Source organism: Amblyomma maculatum, chromosome 4 (genome assembly GCF_055883805.1).
Source record: "Amblyomma maculatum isolate TAMU_Amacu chromosome 4, ASM5588380v1, whole genome shotgun sequence".
NCBI classification, from domain to species: domain Eukaryota; kingdom Metazoa; phylum Arthropoda; class Arachnida; order Ixodida; family Ixodidae; genus Amblyomma; species Amblyomma maculatum.
This window is the reverse complement of record NC_139347.1, coordinates 124856524-124868597: the sequence shown is the minus strand read 5'-3', so window position 1 is coordinate 124868597 and position 12074 is coordinate 124856524. Positions and strand designations below refer to the sequence as shown.

At 50.2% G+C, this 12074-nt stretch overlaps 2 pseudogenes; both read left to right on the top strand.

Moving 5' to 3' along the window:
- Positions 1–550: 550 nt before the first annotated feature.
- LOC146192307 (uncharacterized) lies at positions 551–9959 on the top strand (annotated as a pseudogene).
- A 108-nt stretch (positions 9960–10067) lies between these two features.
- Positions 10068–11307, top strand: LOC146192306 (uncharacterized; annotated as a pseudogene).
- Positions 11308–12074: the final 767 nt, after the last annotated feature.

Sequence of the window (12074 nt, the reverse complement as noted above, 5' to 3'; positions counted from 1 at the left end):
ACTCGAGTTCGTCCGCTCCGTGTCGTACCTGAGAGCGAAGCTCGAGTCTGTCGATCGTGATCCAACGATCCGCGACAAGCGTACCTTGCGGTGGTTGCCCACTCTCTCTCGATGGAACCCTCTGGTCACTGCGAGACCAGAGGGTCATTGCGAGAGAGAGATCACAGCACGCCCTTTCGTGCTTGCGGCGCGCACTCCGTGTCACTTCGTGCGCGCAGGGGAGCCTTGCTCCTCGCGCGCTCCCGGAACACGGTGGCTGAGTATGTGTGTGTATATGTGCGTTTGTATATATGTGTATGTATGTATGTGTGTGTGTCTGTGTATGTGCATGTGTGTGCCGCTGGAGGATGGCGTTTCAATAAACGTCTCCTTTGTGAACTTGGAGGCTTGTGTCCTTGCAGCAAAGTGCTCTCCTCCCGGTGGAGGTTGAGTGCGCGCTGCAGTGTTTCAGTGTGCGCGTGGTGACGGTTGATCGGGGCTTCGGCTCGCGCGACGCTCAAACCCGCGGTGGTTGGTGGTCTAAGCCCACGTAGAAACCACATAGTTAAGCATGGACAATGCAGCGACATCACGTGAAGCGTGCATTCAGTGCGCGGACAGCAGTCCCGATGAAAGGTACAAGGCCTGTGGACTTGAAGGCTGGCGAAAAAATGCTGCTTTATGGTGCTTATGCCCATGAACAGTGCAGTGAATTACTGCAAGCGCCTGCTGCATGTTAATAGATATGAGCGCCAATTCACTTAGCATTCATTACCTCAACCTCATAAATTGAGGTTGAGGTCCCCCAGGCGTCCTCACCTCACTTTTCAGGTGACCATTGGCGACCTCTCTCAACCTCACCTCAAACTGTGATGTTGAGGTCGGGCGCTCGACCTCAAAAAAAAAATCATTAAATTAAACAGTAACTTAAAGCAAATATACATTTCTTGGTAACCCTGAGATATATAGGCAAGCTAGAATTTTGTCGTATGAAGGCTGCATTTTACTCTTAATTTTATGCAACAATTAATATCCCGGATAAAAGCAGAAAACTCCGGAGACTGCATGTACAACTCTGCACTAATGTGGCAATCCTCTACCCCTCCTCGCTTACCCTTTTGTGGTCGCTTTCATTCTAAAGGTCTATTCACACTTGCGACCAGAGAGGAGCTCGCCATTAAGGCTGGGTCACACTGGCGACTCGCGGAGGTCGCGCGACACGATTCGTCACGGAGGGGGCGATTAGTCACGGAGGGGGAGACCCGAACGAGTCGCCAGCGACCCGTTTCAGGTAGTTTGAGAGAGTCGCTCGCTGACCAATTTCTTGCGACGCGACTTGAAGGCGCAGAACTCCTCAGCCAACCCGCGGCGCTTCTTCCTTCTTCCTTGGGCGGGAAAATTCAAGTGTGCATGCGCGCATGTGCACGAATTACTGCGCTCGCTGTTGTTGGGCACACATGTCAAGGATCACTGCGAGAATGAAACGTACTAATTCGAGTTTGCACTCGCACTCTTTATCATGTGCTCGACGCTCTGGCATGAGGTGATTTCGTGATCTGCTATTGCACGAGACTGCAAACAACAGCGCGCACACCACCGCCGCTTCCGTCTTCGTTGAACTAGAGCGCTTTTGACTGTCGAAACAGCCCTAAGCATGGGCATAACCATAAGATCTACTTCCTCGCTGATAATTGCACATATTCATACCCGAAATGAGTCCGAAGTGATCTACCACTAGCACTGTAGCAGAGTCCGTAAAGGCGCGAAAGTCGGCTCTTTGTTCAAATCTCGTTCGGTGAAAGGGTTGTCGTGAAGCGAGTCGCATGCCGATGTGAACACTCGTTGTCGATCGGCGCTTGTCGCGGGTCGCCCCCTCCGTGACGAATCGAGCCGCGCGACATCTGCGAGTCGCCAGTGTGAACCAGCCATTACTGATGTTCACACTTGCGACTGTCGCCTTCTCGTTCTGTTCCGAACGAGTTGGGAGTAGGAGAGCTGCTGGGCGATGACAGTGAACGTCGGTAGCAGCCGCTTGCCAGACACTTCAGCTTTTTCAGGCGAGCCCGTGCGCACGCCGCGCCCTCGTGTTTCCAGGAGAACGCCGACGACGAATAGACGGTGTCAATCACCGTGGTACGTCAATATAAAATGTTGTGCATGAAAAACCCATTTCTCAAAAGTTCATGGTATTCATCAGATAGTCTGAATATCTTTCCAATCTCCTCCCAGGCCATATTCTTCTCCCTGCCTTTGAATTCCGGGTGCCGTTTGTTGAAAAGGTAGGGGTATTCTTTAATTGTATTGAGAAGGTGCTCGATCGAGTACTCCGGGACCTCGCTGATTGGTGAAATGGTTTGCGACAGTAGTCGCGCAACTGGAAATTCGAGCAGTGCCCGATCGGCCCGCGGCAGTCGCTTTTCGACCGATGCGACCTTTTGCGACTGTCGCTTTTCGACCAAAACGGTCGCGCGACCGCTGCTAGTCGCAAGTGTGAACGCCCTTAAAGGGCCACTGTCCAGGGAAGGTCCTTTTAAATAAAGGAGCCCAGTGTTTCGATCAGGTACCGGAGATAGTCTGTGCAAAATGCTACAGTGACACGCGCGCCGCAAAGCATCGAAAATACAATTCAAAGCTCTCTCATGCTCTCCTTCGGAAAGCCAGCTTCCCCGTTTCCTGCGCTGGCCCGACGAGCCACAATAATGACGTACGTACCGCGAACGACGTCCATTGGTCCGTCTCGCTTACTGACGGGAGAAGAATGGGTGTCTACCGCTCGCTGCGTGCTTGTCCCTCGCCACGGCCAGACTAAATCCAGCGGCGCGCGCTCCCTCGGCTGTTCTTTTTTTTCGCGCTCGCGGAGTGCCACGCCCCACCTCCCGCCAAACGCGGAGGAGGAAGGGGAATTTGTCTTGCGGAGGCTAGACGACCTCGGGCAGGAGAGTGAAAAACCTTTGCGAGGGAACGGAAGGAGAGAAGCATGACAGAATCGGGTGATTGCGGCGGCTGTAACTGCGTTATTAGTTACTCTTTTCAAAAACATTTTGCGGCCTTGCGTTCTAGGGGCGAAGTCTCACAGTCACCGAGGAAGAAAATATTTTCGACAGGAGGGTGGGTGGACAGTGGGCCTTTAAGGCCTACATGGGTACCACGTTACCACGCATAGGCCCATAATGCAATGCAAAAAGTTTATCCCATCTGACCCACGTGAATAAGATTAGTATTAGAAATAAAACAAGCCAGTTCTTACTATATATATATATATATATATATATATATATATATATATATATATATATATATATATATATATATATATATATATATAGTAAGAACTGGCTTGTTTTATTTCTAATACTAATCTTATTCACGTGGGTCAGATGGGATAAACTTTTTGCATTGCATGGGATATATATATATATATATATATATATATATATATATATATATATATATATATATATATATATATATACACATTTGACGCGTGGCAAGATCACGTACCGTGACCTGCCCGCGGGAGGAAGCGTTGGGCGGCCGATGGACGGATGGACGGCGCCGAAATGGCCGATCAGCTCGCTGTTCTGACTGTTGCTATGCGGTGGCCGCGTCAGCTGATACACTTGTCGGTGGCGAAACGTAACAGACTGCCCCGCCGGAGAAGGGAGATCCCGAAGGGCAGGGGACTGCATCCGCTGTCCGGAGTGATCGGGATGTTGCTGCTAGCCGGGGTCATCCGACTCTGCTTCTCTCGAGCCAGTCAGCCTGAAGAAGTCTTTGGCAAGTCCGGGTTTCCAAGGCACTCTGCAACTTGTCTTCAGGAGAGTTTTCTGACAACCCACAACGTCACAACCACGCTAAAAACTCAACCGTTCAGCCAGCAAGCACGGCACAATCTTCACTAAGTTATGCCATACTATTTCCCTCTTATGCCCCCACCTATATTAAAGGGCAGCTCAGCAGCTCTTGGAACGCGTCCACAAATTTGAAAATTGCGCTTTCAAAAACATCACTCTCAAACAAAGATAATGCAATACAAATGTTCAAAATCCTGTCAGGAAGAAAAACGCCAAGAAGTGAAAACTGAGGCTTCTTCTCACGTTATGGGCTCAGACTTAAGCCATCGGCACTACCGTTGAGATCACCCTTTTCACTAAAGCTTCGGCTGTCCATTTCACGGAACAACCTTACGTTCCTGTTTCTGAGCAAAGAAACATACGAGCACGAGTCACTCGCTTTTCTAAACAACCTATCCCTCTCTTTACGCTTGGCGCACCAGTCACGCATTTTCTTGGCACTGGTGCATTTGTGCCTTTGGGATAGTCGCTTTCTTTTTCGTGATAGCTTCAACTTGCTCCATTCTTTCTCGCGCTTGCCTTTCCGCTTTTTTTCTGCGGCAGCACTGTAACACAGGCTTTCTGCTTTCTTTTCGCAACCGTATTAGTGCTCTCCTTACGATGGCGGCAATCTTTCTCGCGCCTGCCGTTCCGCGTTTTTCGTCGGCAGCACTTGAATACTCGATCTAGTTTTACTTTCTTTCGGCGCGAGATCTGGCAAGCTAGCGGTAACCGTTCTAGCGGTAACCGGAGCTAGTAGGGCACGGGTGTCGTCGAAGCGGTCAAAGCGTCAAAGTGCGGCGCCGCGTCTGATTCGCGGCCAGCAGCGCATGACTCACTTTCAGTCAAGTCCGAACGACAACCACTCCTGTCAGACCCCTAGCTAGGAATTTGATCTGGCGGCTCGCCACTCAGTGTGTCGTCTCGCTCAGCGCAAACCGGCGCAGGATCAGGCTCCTTCGATAGCTGGGGCGCTTCGGATTGCGTGAGGGCCATATGTGCCACGTCCGCGTTCGCACTGGGGTTGCTTTTCTCGTGAAGACAACCTAGCGTGGTATCGGGGCACGAAAGATTCTGACTCTGCTCTGGTCGTTCGCAAGTCTCGCTCTCTACAGCGCTCTTCAGCTTACGCGCACTCCTCGTCGGTCTGCCCTGGCTGATCACAACTCGCGGGCTGCGCAGTTTCCCTGATCGGCACTTCGTTTTTCTGCGTGCCCTGCTCTACGACACAGCTGATTTCGGAAACTGAAAGTTTCTCCACTCCTAGCTCTTTTCCATCCCCGTCGCGCTCTACACAAGCTTCTGCTTCTGACTCGAGAGGCGGTTCATTTATTGCCAGTTCCCCACTCTCATTTGATGGAACTGTATCTTTTACAGCTACCTGGGTCGGCGTGCAGTTCACCTCGCTGGACAGCGTCCCTGCGGTTTTCTCGCCGTTGGAGCCGGCGCTAACCTTCTCAGCTAGTGGCTCGACCAAGGTAACACGATGCTCTTTTGTTCGAGGCTCGGTCGGCTCGCTACTGCGGTCACGTTGCTCGGCCGCTTCCCCAAGCTGTAGTTCACTCTCTGGTACCTTTGATTTTTCAGGCTCACTTGTGTCTACGGCGTACGTGGTCTTAATCTCAGCGTGCTGTGCCTTCGACCCTTTCTCATTGCTTGACCACCTCTCCGGAACTACCGCCTTTTCAGCAAGCTCCCGAGCTCTAGATCTGGTCAAGGCCTGTACGCTACCCTCTCCAAACACAAACCCCCTTTCGCGCAAGAGATGATCGGACTTGTTTGAAAACAGGTACGGGTACTGAGGAGGAAGCACAGATGACACCGCCGCATCTGTGTCAAGTGCCCCGAAAGGTCCCTCAATTAGCACTTTAGCTATTGGCAAACGCACGCTGCGAGCTTCCACGGCCTGTTTGATCCACGCGCACTCACCCGTGAACATCTCTGGTTCTACGTAAGAGGGGTGAACCACATCCATGGTAGCCGCAAAATCGCGAAGCACTCGACACTTTTTCCCGTTCACGAGGAGGTCTCGAGTGTACGGTTCGAGAAGCTTCATGTTCTCGTCACTTCTGCATAATGACAAAAACACGATCTTTGGTTTTGTCTCTGGACACTGCGCCGAAAAATGACCAGGCTTCTGGCACGTATAACAGACGCGCGATTGCCTTGGCTCGAACCTCTTTTTCCGTTCGGCTTCGGTTACCACCGTCGCTTTATCGTCGGCCAGACTGCTTTCACTCGCATCTGCACCACGTTTATTCTCCTTAGATTTAAAGGGCTTGAATTTCGGCCTCTCAAACTTAGAGCCGAATTCCCCCTGTTGACCGTCCTTAGCTCCACGAGCCCGACGCGTCACAAACTCTTCAGCTAGCTCGGCGGCTCTATCCACCGTACTAACATCTGGCCTATCCATGACCCAGTATCGCACGTTCTCGGGTAACCGACTGTAAAACTGTTCCAGCCCGAAACACTGCAGAACCTTATCGTGGTTACCATACGTTTTTTCTTCTTTGAGCCTCTCATACATGTTTGACATAAGCTTGTAGGCAAACTCTGTATAGGACTCACTTTTGCTTTTCTTATACTCCCGAAAATTCCGACGGAATGCTTCTGCCGACAGCCTGTACTTTTTTTAGCAGACTCGATTTCACTTTGTCGTAATCCTCTGCTTCCTCTTTTGTCAAGCGAGCGATTACGTCTGCCGCCTCACCGGGTAACAAAGTGAGCAAGCGCTGTGGCCACGTTTCCCGAGAAAACCCTTGCTTCTCGCACGTTCGCTCGAAGTTAACCAGGAACAAACCAATGTCCTCTCCAAGCTTAAACGGCCGCGTCAGGTCACTCATTTTGAACGATTCCCGTTCTCCTGCACCGTGAGCCCAACTTGCACTAGCAGCGCGTCCCGCGTTTATTTCGAGACGCTTCATTTCCATAGCGAATTGACGGACTCGCTCCTCTTTCTCTAGCCTTTCCTGGCGTTAACGTTCACGTTCCTCTTTCTCGTGACGTTCTTCAATGATCTCAAGGCATTCCGAAAGCTCGTCATCTTCAGCTTTCAATGCAAGAATAGCCTTTAACACTTCTGGTTTTCTGAGTTTGTCTGACAAATCCATACCCAACTCCTTCGTAAGCTCCAGCAATTTCGGTTTGCGCAGCGACTTCAAATCCAAATCCATGGCTGTTCCGAGTGCTGCCTTCTCTACTGCCCACTATTGCCTTGCTGCAATTAAACCAGCAACAAGGACAACCCAATTACCAGCTCTGTTCTCTACTTAAAAAAAGCCTGGCAAAACTCAGTAGAAGAAAGTCCCGCACTCACCAAACCTCGCAGCCAAGAATGCAACGCAGTCGTTCCGCTGCAGGCAACCAGTCATCACACAGGGCTCGTTGCACTGCTCCCGACTTTCCGCTCAGCTGCTTGTTGCACGGGTCACGCCTCGGACACCTCCGCTCTTCCCACCAGATGTTGCACCTCGGTCAGGCCTGGCTCGTTTCACCGACCACGGTCACGGCTTGGTCATCCTCGTCCCTCCGCTGTTCACCAGTTGTTGGACGACGGTATCGCCTGGCTCGTCCCTCCGACCACGGTTACGGCTTGGTCAACCCACCCCTGCCTACCAGTTATTAGGTTTGGGGCTCGCGTGGCTCAGCCCACCGCTCACGCCAGTTGTTAGGTTTGGAGTTACGCGTGCCCGGGTATCGCACCGCTGCCACCAGTTATTATGTTCGGGCTTGCGCGCCTTGGTATCGTACCGCTGACAGCCGTTATTACATGCGGCTCGCGGCCCCTCGGTAGCGTTGGCAGGCTCCGTGGCTCGGCGGACGGCATCAACGGTCGCAGCAAAGACGAGGCGTCTTCTAACGAAACAGCCTTTACTAAAACATCATGAAGGAACGGGCAGAGAAGCTGACCCGGAGAGAATACACACACGCTCACACAGCTGGTGTCTAGCGTCGTCACAGCGACGCGTCAAAGTAGTCTCTGTCTCAGCGGAGTCGGCCGCTGCTTTTTATAGGCTTGCCAGTTCACAGGGAAAGGGAGAGAGCCCTTCAAGTTCAGACAAGACGATGACTCAATCGCAGGTGGCGCGACCACATCTCCTCCACATCCAGCAGACGGGCGAGGGCGACGCACTCTCCCTCGAGCTCCAGGCTTGGCCAGCGTTTGCACACACACACACGCACGCACACACATTTGGCGCGTGGCAAGATCACGTCGAGACTTGCCCGTGGGAGGAAGAGTTGGGCGGCCGATGGACGGCGCCGAAATGGCCGATCCGCTCGCTGTTCTGACTGTTGCTATGCGGTGGCCGCGTCAGCTGACACACTTGTCGGTGGCGAAACGTAACACCACCCGCTGACAGTTCGCGCCTTGAACAGTGGCGGCGGGCTATTCCAAGACTGGATAAGGAGTTGTCCAGTCCAGCTCTTGCTCTGTTTGCGACCTACACTTTCACGAGGAAGACATCTTTAAAGACTTCGTCCACAAAGTTCACGGTGACATAGTTGTCATACAGCGTGACAAGTGGGCACTTAGGAAGATGCTATGCCGCGCATTTTTTCCAATTGCCCAAAATATTTGACAAAGCCAGCACGAAAACGCAAGGCCCCTACCGTGCGTGCGCCGCCTTGTCTTAAGCGGCAAAAGCAGCAAAAAGTAAATGGGCAGCAGGCCACGACACTGAACTCCGACCCTGGCGAAATCTGTGGTGGTGTTGACAACAGTGTTGCGCTGGAGAACAACATGCATTATTCGATGAGTTGCCTGCATTGGCAGCAGCAGGCCAACGAATGCAGGGTTGGTCACTTGAGGCTTATGGCACCTCAGTTGTGGCGTACAAGCTCGTAGTGAGGAAAGACATTCCACAAATTGACAGGGCTGTGGTAGTGTCCAAACACCTAACCGTGTCAGTGCCAAAGGTGAACGAGTGCCATCCGCTGTGTATGCTAATGGCAGAGATGTTGAGTTGAAATCCTGTGATGACTTAGAATGCCTACTTTCGTACATTGATAAGCTGAAGGTTTGTGAACGTTACCCTGCTGATAGTTACCCACATGTCCTGTCATCGACTGTGGCCATCAAAGATGGTAAAACATGATATCGCAAATCATGCACCAGTCTGAGTCTGACTGCAACATGCCCGGAATGCAAGAGTCTGCACAAGCTTTTTTCCCGGCGCCTCTGCAAAACCAACACGTTGAAATCTAAAAACATCAAAGTGAAGTCTCTGCGTCGACGGTAAATACGAGCAACAATGCGGAGAGAAAAGATAAAGAAAGAAGTAACCGCCATGAAGAAACAACTTAAGAATATGACAGAAGACAGCATGGAACATGCACTTGACATTCTTCCCGCTAAACAGCAGCTCGCTGGTACGGCTTCAATGAGGTTTCGCTGAAGAGTATCCAGGAGCATTTTCATGAGAAGAGCCAGCTTAGAAGGTGCGGTGTACTACTGATTGATGAGGTTAAGGCAATCTGTTGCTTTCAGCAAGATATCTTACAAGATTGATGGTCTTGTTGATTATGGCGATGTGACAGATGCGGACACTGACGGGCTCGCTGATCACGCGCTTGTTTTCATGTTTGTCCTGCTTTTTGAGGGCTGGGTTCAACCCCATAACATCCTTTGCCACAAAAGGTGCAGCACCTGGACGGATCCTCGCGCAGCTTCTGTTAAGTGCTGTGCTGCAGCTGCACAAGCATGGTGCTTCAGTGCTTGCTGTTGTAAGTGACGGAGCTGGTAATAACCAATCAATGTGGACGAATCTAGGAATATCAGGCAACATGATGTCTCCGTGCAACTTCATCGAGCACCCCTGGGAGCCTTCACAGAAGATCGTCTTCATCTGTGATGTGCCACACATTGTCAAGTGCATCAGAAACCATTTGAAAAAGCACACATATATGTAATGGTAAGAGGAAATATGTTACTTTAGTTACAGTGGAGTGCAAAAACTATTTTGATTCTTTCAGGCTGGTGATCATCAGATCAACTTCGGACACTATGTTGCTTTGTACAAATCCGAAAAGAGGAAACAACCAAGAGTCGTGCCAAAACTCACTAGTGCCCATGTTGCACCTGACAACCCGCAGAAGATGAGCGTCCGGCTTGCTACACAGGTGGTACTCTTGGAAGTCAGTGCATAATCTTTTTTTTTGTTATTTACCTAATGTATCAATGTACTTTTTTTGCAGCTATTCAGCCGAGTGACAGCTGTTGGCATCCGGATATACAGAGAAGCAGGTGCCGAAGACATGAGTGGTTCTGAGGGAACGGAAGCCTTCACGAAGATGCTCAATGATCTCTTTGACGCCTTGAACATCAAGCTGCCAGAAAGAGGCATCAAACGTCGCTCAAAAGAAATTCAGGCACGTCAGAATGCCTTCGTCCCTTTGTCCCTATCCTTCCATGCATGTTGACTGACGTCAGATGCTGACATTTTGCCCCATTTATCTAGGTCATCAAAAGCTTCCTGGAAATGTTGAATGCAACAGAAAATATCTCCATGGAGAAAGGCCTAAAGCTATTTGCATTTCAACTCACAACAAAATCTCTGCGTGATTTTGCTGTCAACACTTGATATCATCAAGTATCTTCTGGATCAGGGTGCCCATTACGTCCTAACAGCAAAGTTGAACCAGGACCCCTTGGAGGTGAGGATGTGATTGCTGATGTGTTATGAGTGTTGAGTTATGAGTGATAAATATGCTTGCAGTCTAAAAAACTAAATATCTTTTCCAGCACCCCTTCGGACTTGTCCGTTCATTTGGAGGGGACGAATCTCAGCGTATACGGTAGTCAACTTCACCCAGATATTCCGCCTTCTGAGTTTGTACACTCCTATAAAGACTGCTTTACGTGGCAGTGTGCAAGGTGTTCCGGGGAATGTGCTTGTCAGCGTACAGGACACACTGAAAATGACAAGAGAGCTGCAGCAAACCAAAAATGGTTCCTTGCATGGTTTCATTGAAGAAAAGCTAACCGAGTTAACATCAGATCCTGCCAGGGTACCTGAAAAGCAGGGCGACGATCACTCATACTTCAAAGGGGAAGTGGACGATGCTATTATCTACTATTTAAGTGGATATGTCGTTTACAAGTTTCAGAAGCACACGTCATGCCTCCTGTGCTTGCAGACATCAGCAGTCCAGAGCCCGTTGTTGGCTCCGATGCATATTTGACTACTTATCGGAGTTTCAAGGAAGGTTGCATGTAGCACCCAACTACTAAGATGTTGAGTGTGATGAAATTGGTATACGGTGTAGTGTCTGCTACATTAGATGAAGCTGGTGCCTGTACCGACTTTTTCTGGAAGGTGATAGAGGAGCTGGAAAACTGCAGCTGGGCTGTACTGAGCACATGCCATCATTCAACTGCCAGATACCGAACTTTGTCATTGTGACAAGGATGCACTTTTTCTCCCAAAACGTGAACAACCGACTAGAGAGCAAAGAAAAGGTGGCTGTAGCAAACAAAAAAGCGCGCTTGCTGTGACTCTGGCCCTCTGAAATTGCTTCCAATAAAATGTTTTTTTTTTCGTCAATTCAGTACATTGTTTTCAAAATGAAGTACTTTTACTGTTCCTGTCATTCAGGCCTTTATAACCTTAAAAACGGCGAGCTTTCATAGAGGTAAATCAATCAGTATCTTTCTTTAAAAAACGCTTATCCTAGCAATTGAGTGTTCTGCAACAAACCAGTGGTTCTTGGCTTTAGGTTTTAGAGTTTTCGGCGACGTGCGATATTACGACTATTGCGTGGCTCGCTGTAGGCAGCAGTTCTGTGCAGGACTGAATTAAAAACAACCCCCGATACCCTCCCAAAGAATGTGAGCACGATTCATCTTCAAAGCTGCATGAATCAGGCTCCCGTGTAGCATTACCTAACGATCCAGGCATTTAAATCACGTCTCTGCCGCATGCGATTGTTCTCGCAGCTTTAACGCCACTGTGTTTGAACACTCAAAATGATGCGTGTGCGCTCTCTAGTAAATATCTCTCTTGAAGCGCAATCATGGCGAAATTACCTGCGTAAATCGCTGTTAAACGCGGAGCGCAGGCTGTGAAACGATCGTGCGACCGGGCTAACAGCGTAGGAAGCGCCATCAACAGTAGCGTTGCGTTCTATTGGCAGAGGAGGCGCGCTGTCGGGGTCCCGAGAGCAGCCGAGAGCAGTCCTCTGTGCTCCGTCGCCAACGGCGGAGTACAGGAAGAACAGAGGAAGTCACGTGACCTTTTCGACGTCACTTCTGATTATTCGCCC